We start from the raw sequence: 16,635 nt of genomic DNA, 5'->3' as shown, positions 1-16,635 counted from the left end.
AGGGGTATTGAAGCTTAGGCCCATGGGCCAAATCCAGCCCACTTGAAGTCCAATCTGGCCCTCTTGGCTTTCCCAGATGGTAACACCCCCTTCCCCTGGCCCCGGACCTACCAATCGTTTGGTGGTTTCCCAGCTTTTGCATGTTTTTTCCCCATTCCAAACGGTTGAAATGCCTCTCCAAGTAAAAGCTTTAAGCTAAAATATACTGGTATTTTTAGGATTTCAGCTTCACCACTTTTGCTCTCAGGCCCACCCACCAGTGGAATGCAGCCCTTGAGAGTTTCTCCAGAAATAAATTCGGGCCTTGGGCAGAATTAAGTTCAACACCCCTCTTGTACAGCAGTAGCCCTGTTCACTCCCCATGAAATTACAGTCATGTGAGGGGGAGAGCAAGGCTGAATCCATTGTCTCTGACCCCTCTGTAGTATCCTCATTTACCATCCCCACAGCCCTCTATGCATTGCAGGGTCAACTTCTGCAGTGGGAACCATGCACCCACCAGATGGATCATGCAAAAACCAGGTGCACTCCAGAAAGATGACTGCAGAGCCAAGGCGCTCCAGGCACACTCAAGCAAGCCAGGGCAAGCCATGCACTCCTACGTTGCCTTGCCCCAAATTCAGACATTCCTACTCATTCAAACCCTTTTTGCAAGCAAACCAACTTCTGTTTTCCCCCAAGATAATGGGTCTGGGCCATCTTGGAGGAAGCAAGCAAGCAATGAGGAAGGCCTCTGGCACTCCACTTGATATGGAAGTAGCCAATGTACCTGCTCTTCCTTTTGTCAAGTCTACACTGCCTACAATGGGCTAGAACACAAGTGCAACTGCCCAGCAGCAACTGGCTCTGCAGGACTCTGCAGAGTCAGACACACTCCAAGAAAGCTGGATGACTGTGGTGCTGTTAGGCAATTTTGGACTCTGGACTTGATGAAAAGAATGAGCAGACGTGGAAGGAAAATGGCAGTATGCCCCTTAGTTTAAAAGGCTGGTGCCTTCATGCTAGACTCCTTATTAGCCTGCTAAGGGAGCGAGTCCTAAGTTCTCCTAGTAATTGCAAAGCTACTGAGTTCAGAGGGAAGAAGCAGGCTGGTATTAAGGCAGATAATGGCAACTGGGGCAGTCTAAAGATCCAGGCCACAGCTGAGAAGACCTGGTAGGCCGCCTTGAACACTGCCCATGGTGGGGAGCATTCTCTGCTTGTGTAGGTGTTTAGAGTTATGCTCCCTCTGCACATAGAGGTTCATTTAGCTCTGATGCCTTTGAAGGCACGATGAAAAAGTATGTTTCCAAGCCTGTACAGAATGCTGCCCTCCCTCAGTAGTGGAATAAACAATCACCACCAGATCTCACATATCTGGGAGAAGATGAGGCTGGGAACTCCCTGGCTTTACCACCTCGCTTGTTGAGAAGCTGAGCTGTGCTACTTGTAAAATACATCCATGTACACCAGAAATGGGGAACCTGTAGCCCTCCAGATGTCGTGAAACTATAGCTCCCATCATCCCTTACCATTGGCCATGTTGGCTGGTGCTGATAGAAGTTGGAGTTCGACAACTTCTGGAAGGTTCAGGCACCCCTCGCCTGATGTAGACGCCCCAAGAAGTTGGCAGCTAGTCTGATGCATTTCCATGTCTTTAAAAACATGCAATTTTTTCCTTGCTGTAAAAATGCTGTAAAAAGCATCAACGAATCTTTTCCTGGCCAACACTATTTGGCAAGCTCAGCTCGTTCAGCAGCTGTTTTTCTTGCCAGTTCTATCCATTTCTCGCCAAAGTGCTAATTTATAAAAAGACAAACTGAAGAAGCCCCGGGTTGCTCTGACATCCAGAGAAAAGCGCTGAATTGTTATTCTTGAGGGGGGCCCTTGAGGCACATCCCCCAGGTGAGCTCTTTCAAGGCAGACCCCCAGGGCATGCCTTGAAAGAGCTTCTGCTTGCTAACTCTCCTGGGCTTCCAATCGGCAAAGCTTGCCAGTTGCTAAGCGCACACCTCATGGCCCCAGACATTTGCTGCATTTGGTGGATGCCCTGTTTTGTAAAAGACCCAGACAGGTTAGGGTGCCCTGGTTACCTTGTTTTTCTGTAGATGCTGAGCAGATACCTGAGTGATTCTTCCCCTTGGAGAAAAAGCAGTGTGAGAGAGGAAAGTTTTTTCTCAGAGAGCACCTTGGAGGAAGAGGTCAGTGCTTTATTTCCTTGTTGAGGAAAGGCTGAACTTTGTCTCTATGCAATGCATATGTAAGCAATAGCATTATTTATCAAGGCTGCAGAGAGAAAATATATTTATACAGGCAGGTGTGCAAGTCGCTGAGGCATAGCAGGGGAAAACACTTTTGTACTATGCATCTGGATGTTTAATTAAGGTGGGTGGGGTGGGAACTCTGGCTTATTGCAAGCCAGGAATGACGCGCCAAAGCCAGCATGCAAGGGGAGAGAAGGGGTGAGAGAGGAGCGTGTTGTGGGCAGTTTTATCTCCCCAGTGCTCTTTCACTCTGTGTTGCTACCCCTGGAAGTTTTCCCTTCCCATCAGCCCTAGCCAGCACAGCCCATGGTGAAGAATGATGGGAGTTGTAGTCCAAAAACATCTAGAGGACCACACATTCCCCATCCCTGCCTTACTACAACCCTGTCAGGGAAGTCAGTAGTATTATGCCTCTATAAGGGTGTATGGGCGGGCGGGGGGAGACTGAGTCTGAGAAAGAGTGGCTTGTTAAGCTAGTTTTGTTTGTTCTCCATTCAGGTCAGCCGGACACTCGGCAAATCTGTATTGTTCTATATATTGTAGACTTGGGGGGGGGGGTTCTTCATGCCAATGTGGGCTTATTTCTCCACACCACCCTTTCCCAACCTGATGACTTTCAGTGGTGGCAGGACTCACTGCCCACCATCCCCAGCCAGTTCAATACATCTGGAGGGTGCCTGGTTGGGAAAGGCTGCTCCATACCAATGCCAGTCAGGGATTGTGCAGTGGTGGCCTCGAGAAGCTCTTCCTGAAAGCAGAGCTGCTTTCAGGTGTTGTACCACACATACATACACCCTGGGGCTGCAGCGTCATCGCTTTCAGTGCAGTCCCTCATGGGGGCTGCAGCATGAGAATCAGCTGTCAATAAGAACAGACGTTTTGACATGGCACTGTTCTTGTGACCATAAAAGCAGCAATAGCCACTCCCTCTGTGACCTGGTTCGGGTGGCCACTGATGACTCGCCAAAAAAAGAGGAAACGCATCACCAAAAAAGAAGATAAAAGAGTACATCAATTTCCATAAAATGTGCATATGCTAATTTATTTGCATAGATGCAAATTTAGAAATTATTATTGTTATAAATGAAACAGAAATACAGTACATCTCACCATAGTGTAGAAGACTCTGACCAGGTGACCTGTGTACTTTGTTCAGTCTGCTGTCCAAATGCTGTTGATGAGCAACTTCCAGACCCAGCTCTTCCTTCTGATGAGTCTTTATCTTTCAGTCTTGGACTGGGCAGCCCTTCAAACAGAGGATGCCTTCAAAGAGAGGACAGTCCTCAGACAGTCTGCCAAAAAGAGGACTGTCCACTCTAAATCCTGCAGTCCAGTGTCACTTCTGGAGAAGCCTGGGATCCTTTCTCTAATCCCTGAACTACAGACACCGGGAGAATGTGCACATTCAAGGATGTGTATGTGAAGACTCCTCCTGATCCCCAATTATCACATCTCCTGGGGTGAGATCCCTACAGACCCCAAAGCTTTCAGCAAAATCATATAGATCAGATGGCCACCTGCCCCCAAGGAGTCCCCTTCATGCAAACATCAAGCACCTGTGCCCCATTCAAGAGCACTTCCGAGGTTGTATATTGACGTCTCTGGCTCTCGAGGCACCTGGCCAGTGTGAGGGACAGAAAACTGGTGGTCAGTTGGTCTGACTTTTAAGGCACTTCTATGGCCTTAACGCCAATGGCTTGCCTTAACGGAGTGAAAGAGGCATTCTAATATAGCATTCAATTTAATGTTTAAGAGCCCCCCCCCCTCCCAGCCCTTGTGACAGAATCCTTTTGCAGCACTCACCATTGTACAGGTGCTCGTGGGAACAGGAGAGGAGGAGGCAGGCATCATGCAAGCAGTTTGGGGAAGGTCAGGTGTGGCTGGTTTCCAGTGAGGCTTATGCTGTGAAGAGTCACCCCACTTTTTGGCTTTGGAAGGTTGTTGCATTGGAAGACGTTTGTATTGTTTCACAAACCTGTTTCCCCGGAGGCAGTAGTGCAACTTTCCCCAACCTGGTGCCCTCCAGATGAGTTGGACTGCAACTCCCATCATCCCCAGCCAGCATGAGAGTTGTAGTGCAGCCCAGATTGGGGAAGGTTGCAATAATGGAACAAAACAAATGTGTGTGTGCAGCATGGGGAGAAACCTTTCAAACCACTTTCAGTTCTCTGAAAAACTACTTGATCATCTTCAGCTACACTGATCAAGAGGGGAAGGAATCAGAGCCTGCTACAGCTGATATAAGGCCTCGTTGAGGAATACAGGGGAAGAAAACCTACAAGAAACAAACAGCCCTCATACTGCAGTCCTCCAGATCTCTGTGAGACCAGCGGCGGTAGGACTGTGGGGCCAATGGTCCCTCAGTACTTGGCTCAGGGCCTCTCAATGGGAGGGTTTGGATGTTGATTCAGCACTATTGTGCTATCGGTTGCACCTTTAGAGCTTGGAGAACGTCATCATCCCACTTCCATTGTTCAAGCTGTGAGTGCCATTCCTTATGTAGCCAAAACAGCGCCACCCACACGTAAGCAGGAGGTATCAGCAGGCTTGGGCTGGGGGCATGGGAAACCTCAAGGTTTGCAGAAGTACAAAAGATCGTTAGGGAAAGAACCCTAGGAAGGAAACAGCCCAGTGAGGTAGGGGAGCTACTTATGAATTGTCAGAACAGAGGATATGCATCACCAAAAAAGAGGGCACTGGTCTGGAATGGAGTCCCTGGAATCCTGAACAGCAGCACTCCATGTAACAACATTTTGTTGCAGTCCCACTTCTTCTCCTTATTACATTTTAATTGTCATTTATTTTACATATTTATGAATTGCCCATGGGCGATCAAGTCAATGTGTACTGCTTAGATAAAACAAAATAAAAATAAATACATCATAACACAGGCCATTTTTGGCAGAAAGGCAGGATATAAAATAAATAAATAAATAAAAATAAAAAACAATTGAGAAGAGCGAAAAAAATTAAGATAAAACAGAGTGTGACATTAAAATCTGCATCCAGGCAATGGTTCAGTTACATAGAACTGTTTTCAGCACATAGCATGAGGGGGTGAGGGTAAGTGAAGGTAGTTCATTTAGAGTGCAATCCAATGCATGTTTAGACAGAAAAAAAGTTCTCCAACTCCCAGCATGCCTCAGCCAGCCATGCTGGCTGGGAATTGCTGGGAGCTGTAGAACTTTTTTCTGTCTAAACACGCATAGGATTGTGTCCTAATTGGTTAATTTTGGTGGGAGGGGAGATGGTGTTCAAACTCAAGCCTGCTTGGAAGGTATGCCTTTCTGACCCAAATCCCTGCTTGTGGATACCCCAAGAACATCTGCACATGCTCAGAGGCACGGTCGTACTACCTCACATCTTGCAGGATTGAGCAGGGGCACTGAAAACATCTAAGAGGGCGGAGACCGGGCTGAACTTAAGCACCAAATTCTGTCGAAAGCTTTTTGAGGCGATGAAACCCAGGCCTACAACAAGAAGAGAAGAGTGGTAGCAGTGGGAGACTCCTTGCTGCGTGGGATCGAGACCCAAGTATGTCGCGAAGACCCGTGAACTCGCCAGGTATGTTGTCTCCCGGGAGGATGGATTAGAGACATGACTGAAAGGTTGCCTGCACTCATAAAGCCCACTGACAGGTATCCCTTCCTTCTCATCCTCGTGGGAACAAATTATACCGCCAAGCGGAGCTACGAAGAAATCACGTCAGACTTTGAAGCTTTGGGAAGGAAACTCAAGAACGTTGGGGCCCAGATAGTTTTCTCATCCATCCTTCCAGTAGTTAGAAGAGGGTTAGAAAGGGAACGAAAAATACTCCAGGTGAATGACTGGCTACGAAGGTGGTGCTGACGAGAGAGATTTGGATTCTGGGACCACGGGCTATACTTCCTCGAAGATGGGCTGTTGGCAAGGGATGGGTTGCACCTCACAAAGGATGGGAAGAATGTGTTTGGCCACAGCATGAAGAACTTCATCAGGAGGGCTTTAAACTGAATCGTACGGAGAAGGGAGATGTAATGTTGGGGGTAACAATGGACGTAGGCGCATGCACTGCGATGGAGAGAACAGCTCTGATAGCGCCCAATAATAGTCTTCAGACACATGTAGGAAGAAAGCCAGACTATGAAGCACATGGTCTTCAATGTCTATATACTAATGCCCAGAGTATTATTTATTATTTATTTTATTTATTGCATTTATACCCCGCCTTTTTTCCTCTTGCAAAGAACCCAAGGCGGCTTACATTATCCTCCTCCTCTCCATTTTATCCTCACAACAACAACCCTGTGAGGTGGGTTGGGCTGAGAGTCTGTGACTGGCCCAAAGTCACCCAGTGAGCTTCCATGGCTGAGTGGGGACTAGAACCTGGATCTCCCAGCTCCTAGTCCAACACTAGGGAAACAAACAGAACGAACTTGAACTCTTAATGCAGGAGGGAAATTATGACTTGATAGGTGTAACTGAGACTTGGTGGGATGACTCTCATGACTGGAATACAGCGATTGAAGGATATAACTTGTTCAAAAAGAACAGGAGGAACAGAAAGGGAGGTGGGGTTGCACTGTATGTGAAAAATACATATCTCTGCACAGAAATACAGGAGGATGAGCTTGGTAGCCCATTGAGAGCATCTTTATCAAAATAAATGGAGCAAAGAATAAAAGGAACCTGGTGGTCGGAGTCTACTACCGGCCACCCAATCAAGGAGAAGACGAGGATGAAACTTTTGAAAAGCAAATAGCCAATGTTTTAAGGAAGCATGATGCAGTAGTAATAGGGGACTTCAATTTCCCCGATATTTGTTGGGAGACAAATTCTGCAAAACATGGCCCCTCCAGGAAATTCCTGACTTGTGTGGCGGATAACTTCCTCCTACAGAAAGTAGAGGAAGGAACTAGAGGATCGGCTATCCTTGACTTGATCCTAACCAACAGAGATGACTTAGTGGATAAAGTAGCAGTTACAGGAACTCTGGGGGAAAGCAACCATGTTGTACTTGACTTCTTGGTTCTAAGGGAAGCAAAAGCCGAGTGTAGTCAAACGCATACCCTGGATTTTAGGAAAGCTGATTTGAATAATCTCAGAATGATCAGTAAGGTCTCATGGCAAGCAACGCTAACGAGAAAAGGAGTCCAAGATGGGTGGGAGCTTTTAAAAAAGGAAATTCCCAAGGCACAATTACAAACAATTCCAACAAGAAGAAAAGGTGGAAGACAACAGAAGAAGCCAATGTGGCTTCACAAAAAGCTTAGGGATGACCTGAAAACAAGAAAGGACACATATAGGAAGTGGAAAGAAGGTCAAGTAACAAAGGAAGAGTACAGGCAGGTAGCACAGAATTGCAGGGATGGTGTCAGGAAGACTAACGCTGAGAACGAGCCGAGGTTAGCGAGGGATGCTAAAAACAATGAAAAGGCTTTCTTCAGCTATGTGCATAGTAAAAGGCAGAGGAAAGAAATGGTTGTTCAGCTATTAAATAAGGATGGCAAAATGATAACAGATGACAAAGAAAAGGCAGAGGTGCTCAATTCCTACTTTGGCTCAGTCTTCTCCCAAAAGAGGGTCTATGACCCCCCTGGCAAAGGCGAAGTACAGGCTGAGGGGGCAGGATTGCAGCTTGAGATCAACAGGCATATGGTCAAGGAACACCTAATTACTTTGAATGAAGTTCAAATCTCCAGGGCCAGATGAACTGCATCCTAGAGTAATAAAGGAACTGGCAGAAGAACTCTCAGAACTGCTGTCTATTCTCTTTGAGAAATCATGGAGGACGGGGGAAGTGCCAGATGACTGGAGGGCTAATGTTGTCCCTATCTTCAAAAAGGATAAAAAGGAGGAACCTGGGAACTACAGACGAGTCAGTCTGACATCAATCCCTGGGAAAATTCTGGAGCAGATGATAAAGGAATCCATCTGGAAGCACCTTGAAAACAATGCAGTGATTACTCGAAGCCAACATGGATTTGTCAAAAACAAGTCCTGCCAGATGAATCTGATCTCATTTTTTGATCAAGTAACCTCCCTTGTGGACCGTGGGAATGCTGTAGACATCATATACCTCGACTTCAGCAAAGCTTTTGACAAAGTGCCCCATGATATCCTGATGAGCAAACTAGCTCAAAGTGGGCTAGATGAAACAACGATCCGGTGGATCCACAGTTGGCTACAGAATCGGACTCAAAGACTGCTTATCAATGGGACCTTCTCAAGCTGGGGAGAGGTAACGAGTGGGGTACCGCAGGGCTCAGCCCTGGGCCCAGTGCTCTTCAACATTGTTATTAATGACTTGGAGGAGGAGGTGCAGGGAATGCTGATCAAATTTGCAGATGACACAAAATTGGGCGGGATAGCGACTACTTTGGAAGACAGAAACAAAATTCAAAGTGATCTGGATAGACTCGAGTGCTGGGCAGAAAACAACAGAATGACATTTAATAGGGATAAATGCCAAGTTCTGCACCTAGGAAAAAGAAACCAAATGCACAGTTACAAGATGGGGGATACGTGGCTCAACAACACTACAAGCGAGAAGGATCTTGGAATTGTTGTCGATCACAAGCTGAATATGAGCCAACAATGTGATATGGCTGCAAAAAAGGCATATGCTATTTTGGGCTGCATTAATAGAAGCATAGCTTCCAAATCCCGGGAAGTACTAGTTCCCCTCTACTCAGCACTGGTTAGGCCTCACCTGGAGTACTGTGTCCAGTTCTGGGCACCACACTTGAAGAAGGATGCAGACAAACTGGAGAGGGTTCAGAGGAGGGCAACAAAGATGATCAGGGGACTGGAAACAAAGCCCTATGAAGAGGGACTGAAAGAATTGGGCATGTTTAGCCTGGAGAAGAGAAGACTGAGGGGAGATATGATAGCGCTCTTCAAGTATTTGAAAGGTTGTCACAGAGAGGAAGGCCAGGATCTCTTTTGATCATCCCAGAGTGCAGGACACGGAATAATGGGCTCAAGTGACAGGAAGCCAGATTCCGGCTGAACATCAAGAAAAACTTCCTGACTGTTAGAGCAATACGACAATGGAACCAATGACCTAGGGAGGTGGTGGGCTCTCCCATACTGGAGGCATTCAAGAGGAGGCTGGACAGCCATCTGTCAGGGATGCTCTGACTTGGATTCCTGCACTGAGCAGGGGGTGGGACTCGATGGCCTTGTAGGCCCCTTCCAACCTTACTATTCTATGATTCTATGATCCTCGCTGCTACAGGAGAGATTACATTAGGCCGATCTTCCCCAGCTCGTGCCCTCCAGGTGTGTTGGACTATATCTCCCTGGCTGGGGGCCATGGGAGTTGTAGTCCGACACATCTGGAGGGCACCAGGTAGGGTAAGGGTGGATTAGACAATCTCTAGTAAGTGGGACGCGGAGGGGTCTGGTGATCTGACCACCAGAGGGCTGTAGTTATTCCTGATGGGAAGGGAAGAGGAAGGGATGACGATCAGGAGCTGAACTTCCTGGGTCAAGAAGTTGCCCCGGTATGCTCTCTCCATTTCCAGATAAAGCCATGCCGGAGAGACTCTGCGTCCAGCAACCCGCTGTGCTCAGCAGAGGTGGGGGTGAGGTGCAGGAGGGGATCCCGTTATCTGCAACTGTCAGTTTATAAAAAGTGCCACAAACTGCACAGAAAAGCTGCAAGGGATCTGGGGTCAGGCAGGGAGCTACGTGAACTTTCTTCATGGAGTATTTCTCTTCTAGTGCAGCTGTTTGCTCCTTGCTCTGTGGTGGTCCTGGGAATCGATTTCCCCCATCCGCAGTGGTTGGCCGGAGACCTGCGAAAGAAGCAGTGACTGAGGTAGTGGAGGTTTGAAGGAGACAGGGAAGGTGCAGCAGAAGGAATAAAAGAAAGTATTTAGCAGCCTTCCTAAATACCTATCCAGGAATTACTAAAACAAAGGCAGCAGTGTTGGCCATAAGCGGGGGGACCCCATATAGTGCAATACCTTTGTTAGGCTTACTCAAAGATCAGAAAGAATGTGCAAGCTTTCGAGTTCTCCAGATCTCTTCATTAGGCAAGATGTCACATAAAGCAGGTTGGTGTGGGACGAGGAGAAGCTGACATTTTGCTGCCTGAGGCGAAGGACAAGATGGTGCCCCTTACCCCACTTCCACCTACGGAAGCCAACTGAGTCTCTGCAGCTTTGCAGGCTGCGTGTCATCCCCAGGGGGGTGGGCAGTGCAGGGACAGACGTAGTGGACCACATCCCCAACAGTGGGCACTCTGCTACACTTAGTTTGCATGCAAGGGAATCTGCCCTGCGCAGGAAAACCGCCCCCCCCCATCACCAGGGAGCATCTCTCCCCCTACACACCACAAATCAGAGATAGCCAGGAGGCTGTCAGGGTGGACACTGAGCCCATAGAATCCCAGAGTAGTTCTGATTCGGAGGAAGAGCAGTTGCTCCTGGGAGAGGAGCGTGCCCCTTTTTCCCAGGGCTCGCAGCTGACAGAGATTCCTCCCACCCACATTCCTAGATTAGAAAGCAGTCCCAGGAGTGACCCAGCACCAATAGCAGACTGGTTGGATGCGCGGCGCAGACGCAGAGAGCGGCGCCAAATGGAGAGCGCGGAAAGGAGGCGTAGCGCCCGGTTGGTGCTCAAAGAACGGTTGCGCCCAGAGGATCCAAGGGAAAAGGGGAGGGATTCTCCCTAGTCCTTATATTCATGGGTCTGCCAGTAATTGCTTTTCAAACGGGGACCAACTGTTCCAACTTAGGGCATAGGGATGCTGCTGCTCAGATCTAGTTGCTACCTGTAGAGTTGTAAGTTGTAAAAGAAGAATAAAGCTTTGAAAAGAATCCCTTTGTCTGCGTCTGGACTTGGCTACTGGATTAGACTGAGAGAGCCCTCCAAGGAGCCCTTGACAGCTTGGTCCCCGTTCCTCTTTTTTTTTTTCTCTCCTCTCTCCCTCTTTTCTCCTACTGCCTTATGGAGGGTGCTGGGAACCCAACGGTGCAAGCTCTGGCGCAAGAAAACCAGATGCTCCGTGATCAGATGGCTCAACTGACGGCTGCCGTGCAGAATCTACAGGCAACGTTTCAAACCCCCCCCACCTCCGATTCCCCCATGCCACAAGTGCCTGGTGGCGTTGCCAGAGAAGTTTTCTGGTGAGAAAGGACTTTTTCAGATTTTCAGGGCCCAGTCAGAGCTGTACATGCGTCTTAGACCTGAGGATTTCCAGACGGAACAGGTTCGTGTGGGTTTTGTTATTAACCTACTGTCGGGCATGGCCGCCAAATGGGCTTCGGGACTTCTTCTCGCTAATGACCCCCTGCTCGGGGACTATCAAGGTTTCATGACAGCCATGGCACATTTTTTCGGTGACCCCCTGCGCATGCAGATGGCTTCTCGGGAGATTCGCCGCCTCCGGCAGGGCAAGGACTCAGTTTCCAGCTACGCGACAACCTTTTGCTTGCTGATGCAGGATTTACAATGGAATGATGCCGCGCTAGTGGCTCAGTTTTTGGATGGTTTGAACAACGAGATCTTAGATGAGTTGGCGCGCACACCCTGCCCGCCTACTTTGGAGGAGCTCATCCAGACCTGCCTTCAGATAGATAGTCGACTGGAGGGGCGCCACCAGACCCGGCGGGGTGCCGGGAACCAGGATTTCCCTCCTCCCATTCCCCCACGTTTCCTGCCTCCTTCCCCACCCCCCGCTCCGGTGCTGGGGTTGGAGGAGACCCCGATGCAGCTAGGGGCTACCTGAGCCTCACTGCCGCCAGAGGAGCTTCAGCGCCGGCGAGTTGAGCGCCGATGTTTTCGATGTGGAAGTCTGGGACATTTTGCCAAGACATGCCCAGTTAAATCCACGGCTCTGCTGCCTCCTCCTCCTCCTCCTCCTCGTCCCCAGGCTTGACTAGACTGCCCCCAAAGCTTGTTGGGGGCCTCCAGTGTGGGGGTCAGCTCCCCACCGGCTGGGTGCCTTCCCCAACCCCCCCCACCCTCCCATCTGCGGTTGCATGTTCACCTCCTCTCCCCACAGCGGGGTGGGGTGGAGGCACTAGCTTTAGTGGACTTGGGGGCTACGACCAGTTTCATGGATGAGACCTTCGCCCTCTTACATGGGATTCCTACCCTGCCCCTTCCTGCCCCCTTCGCAGTGCAGACCATTGATGGGCGTCCCCTCTCTTCGGGCGAGGTGACCCGTATTACAGTTCCAATCACTCTACACGCCCAGTCACACGTTGAGCAGATTCAATTTCACTTAGCCAAGGTTCCCTTATACCCAATTGAGCTGGGTTTTTCCTGGCTCTCTAAGCACAACCCTCAGATTTCTTGGGGGTTTCAGCAAATGGAGTTTGCATCTCCCTACTGCCGGGAGCATTGCCTCATGGAGGAGGCGCCAGTCCCTGCCCAGGCTTTCACCCTTTCCCCCCCTCCTTCTCTGCTTCTGGCAGTCCTTCAGCTACCGTCATCCTCCCAGAGAAGTATGCAGCTTTTCGGCATGCGTTTGACAAGAAGGAGACCGACCGGCTTCCCCCCCAAGGCCTGGCGGCAGCTGCGGTGCCTCACTCTTGGGAAGAGCTCCTTCACTCTGCACAGGCTCAGGATGATTTTGTTCGCACAAAGGTGCAGGAATTGGGGCTAGCCCCTGCCCCCCCCCACTCTACCCCCTTTTCTTTGCGAGGTGGCCTGCTTTACCATTCCGGCCGGGTCTATGTGCCTTCCAGACCCCTCCACGAGAGGGTCCTCCATCAGTGCCACGACTCCCCCACAGCGGGGCATTTTGGCGTCGCCAAGACCCTGCATGGAGTGACTAGGGATTTTTGGTGGCCTCGTGTGTGTCAGGATGTCAAGTCCTATGTTGCCTCCTGCCCAACCTGCCAGCGAGCGAAGGCCCCCTCAGGCAAGCCCACAGGCTTGCTTCACCCCCTGCCTACCCCCTCAGGACCTTGGAAGCTGCTCTCCCTTGACTTCATCACTGACTTGCCTCGCTCACACGGTAAGACCACTATTCTGGTGGTGGTGGATTTGTTTTCTAAGATGGCCCATTTCATCCCCTGCTCGGGGTTGCCCACAGCCAGGGAGACGGTGGAGCTGTTCGTGACGCATGTTTTCCGCGTCCACGGATGGCCCGAGGGCCTCATTTCCGATAGGGGGGCCCAATTCACTGCCCATTTCTGGAGGGAGCTACTGGCGTTGCTCCATGTGACGCTCGGTCTTTCCTCCGCCCACCATCCACAGACAGACGGTCAGACCAAGCGCACCAATGCTACTCTGGAACAATATCTGCGCTGTTATGTCAATTACCAGCAAGATGACTGGGTTTCCTTGCTGCCTCTCGCAGAATTTGCTTATAACAATGCCTGCCATGCTTCCACCCGCCAAACTCCATTTTTTGCCAATTTTGGTTACCACCCCAAGGCCTTCCCGTCCACCCTAGCTCCCTCTTCGGTGCCAGCGGCCCAGGACTTTTTAGAAGAGTTGCGAGCGGTACACCACCTCTTACGGGATTCCCTCGAGCAAGCCAAGACAGCCTACAAGGCCTCGGCAGACCGGCGGCGCCAGCCGGGTCCGTCTCTGCAACCGGGGGACTGGGTTTGGTTGTCCACCCAATACCTCCCCTCTCACTCGCCCGCACGGAAGCTCGCGCCTCGCCGCATGGGGCCTTTCCAGGTTACGGCCCAGATTAACCCTGTTGCTTTTCGCCTGGCTCTCCCCCCCTCCATGAAGATCCATCCTGTTTTTCACCGGTCCTTGCTGTCCCCCCTGGTTTCTGGCGATCCCCATCGCTCAGTCGGCTCCCCCTCACCACCAGTGCTGGTGGAGGGAGAGGAGGAGTTTGAGATCGCGGAGATTCTGGACTCCCGCCTTTCTCGTGGCCGCTTGCAATATCTGGTTGACTGGAAGGGGTACGGGCCAGATGAGCGATCCTGGGAACCCGCAGAAAATGTGCATGCTCCGTTGCTGCTGCGGCGCTTCCACCAGCTGTACCCCCACAAGCCCGGGGCCCCAGGGGAGGAGCAGGAGGGGGGGCCTCATGGGAGTGGGGATGATGTCAGGGTGGACACTGAGCCCATAGAGTCCCAGAGTAGTTCTGATTCAGAGGAAGAACAGTCGCTCCTGGGAGAGGAGCGCGCCCCTTTTTCTCAGGGCCCGCAGCTGACAGAGATTCCTCCCACCCACATTCCTAGATTAGAAAGCAGTCCCGGGAGTGACCCAGCACCGATAGCAGACTGGTTGGATGCGCGGCGCAGACGCAGAGAGCGGTGCCAAATGGAGAGCGCGGAAAGGAGGCGTAGTGCCCGGTTGGCGCTCAAAGAACGTTTGCGCCCAGAGGATCCAAGGGAAAAGGGGAGGGATTCTCCCTAGTCCTTATATTCATGGGTCTGCCAGTAATTGCTTTTCAAACGGGGACCAACTGTTCCAACTTAGGGCATAGGGATGCTGCTGCTCAGATCTAGTTGCTACTTGTAGAGTTGTAAGTTGTAAAAGAAGAATAAAGCTTTGAAAAGAATCCCTTTGTCTGCGTCTGGACTTGGCTACTGGATTAGACTGAGAGAGCCCTCCAAGGAGCCCTTGACAGAGGCTTCCTCCAGGCAGTGGGGTTTGGAGGCCAAGCCTTGCACCGCCCCCTAGAGGAATCCAAGGAGGGTCTGCAAGCTAGTTGGGGAACCTCTGAATTAGCCCCGTGGCCCAAAGTTCCCCATTCCTGCCATAAATGGAGGCTTTAGAGACCTCCCCTCGAACCCCCGCAATGTGCATCTGATGGAGATGCATTTCTGGTAAGGATTCATAGGAGCTTCTTGCTTTCACAGTTCTAAATAACAGCTTGTACCTGCTGCTGTTTGGTCAGCTGGGTCCATTATCTATGGTTCTTCCAAATACACAGGCGGTGAGCACCATCGTCTTCAGTTCAGCAAAGTAACAACCAAGTTTCAGGTTAAGGACTATAAGCAACTTAACACTGAAGGAAGCTACTGGTGATGTCCCCCAAAAGAGTGAAAAGGAACGTTGCTCAGACCCCTGTACTGGGTCCTATAGTCCTTCAGGAATTATTATTATTTATTTCTACACCACCCCATGGCTGAAGCTCTCTAGGTGGTTTACAACAATTTATAAAAATATGCCAGCATTACAAAAACAGATAATAAGAACTGTTTATGTAAACAGCTAAAAGCAATTTAACTAAACAATATTTTCCTAGTAGACCTGTTCAAAACAGCAGACATAGATGCCCCATCATATACCATTAAATGCCTGGGAGTAGAGGGTAGTCTTTGTCTGGCACCGAAAAGATGACAGCGTTGGCGCCAGGCAGGCCTCAGTGCAGAGGCGCTCGTTCCACAGGCAGGGGGCCACCACTGAGAAGGCCGTCTCCCTTGTTGCCATCTTCCAAGCCTCCCTTGGGGGTGGCACTCGGAGGGACGCCCCAGATGTTGACTGCAGTGTCTGGTTGGGAGAGGTGTTTTGTTAGGTATTGCAATCCCAAGCCAAGAATAAGACAGATATGCCATTGCAAAGCTCTGCAAGAGAGGGAGTAAACCCACATGCGATTGAAGCGGGGTAAATAGGCACAAAAGCACACTATCCCCCAGAAAATCTTCACAGGTGAGAAGCCCCACATCTGCACTGAATGCGGGAAAATCTTCTTGCTTAGATCTGATTAATCACCAAAGAACGCACAAAAGAGAGAAGACTTATATGTGACTTGACTGTGGGAAAAGCTTCTGCAGGAGCTTAAGTCTTAGTAGGCACCAGCAAAAACACAAGGATGAGGAGCCCTACATTTGTGCAGACTGTGGGGAAAGCTTTCCGGATGAATCAGCTCTGGCACAGCATCAGAGAAGGCAGGTGGCATTCAAGTCCTGTCAATGCATTGACTATGGGAAAATGTTCAGTCGCAGCACCCACCAGAAAAAACACCCAAAGGCCCCTCCAGAAAAGCAGCAGACCAAATGGAGTCAGTGTGGCAATGTTGCCATTGTTTCCAAGGCCACCAGGAAAAACAAAGGTGCTAAGAGCTTTAAGACACTTGCTTCCTCTGCTCTTGAGACCCCCAACACATGCACAGCGCGCTGGCATAGCTTCAGCCAGAACTCAGATCTGGTCAAGCACGTGCGCATCCACATGGGTGAGAAGCTCTGTGCGTGCAACCACTGCGGGAAGTGCTTCAACGTCAGCTCCAGCCTTACCAGACATGAGAGAATCCACATGGGAGAAGCCCTACACCTGCTCTGACTGTGGCAGGAGCTTCACCGACAAGTCCACCCTGACCCAGCACAACCGAACCCACATAGGAGAGAAGCCCTGCACCTACACTTGCTGCGGGAAACGCTTCAGCCGCAGCTCCCATCACAAGAGACACCAGCGAACCCACACGGGAGAGAACTCCATCTCCTCCCTACCCTGGTGGCCTTACCCAACTCAAGTGTGTTAG

The 16,635-nt window shown here is 50.3% G+C and overlaps 1 pseudogene; it reads left to right on the top strand.

Annotated features, from left to right (window-relative positions):
* Positions 1–7,590: 7,590 nt before the first annotated feature.
* On the top strand, positions 7,591–16,635 carry LOC146355126 (uncharacterized; annotated as a pseudogene).

The sequence above is a fragment of the Heloderma suspectum genome, chromosome 2 (genome assembly GCF_057233095.1).
Source record: "Heloderma suspectum isolate Gila_16-S chromosome 2, 16-S_ref, whole genome shotgun sequence".
In the NCBI taxonomy this organism is placed as follows: domain Eukaryota; kingdom Metazoa; phylum Chordata; class Lepidosauria; order Squamata; family Helodermatidae; genus Heloderma; species Heloderma suspectum.
Note: the sequence above shows the minus strand (reverse complement) of the source record. Positions and strands in the feature narration are given on the sequence as shown.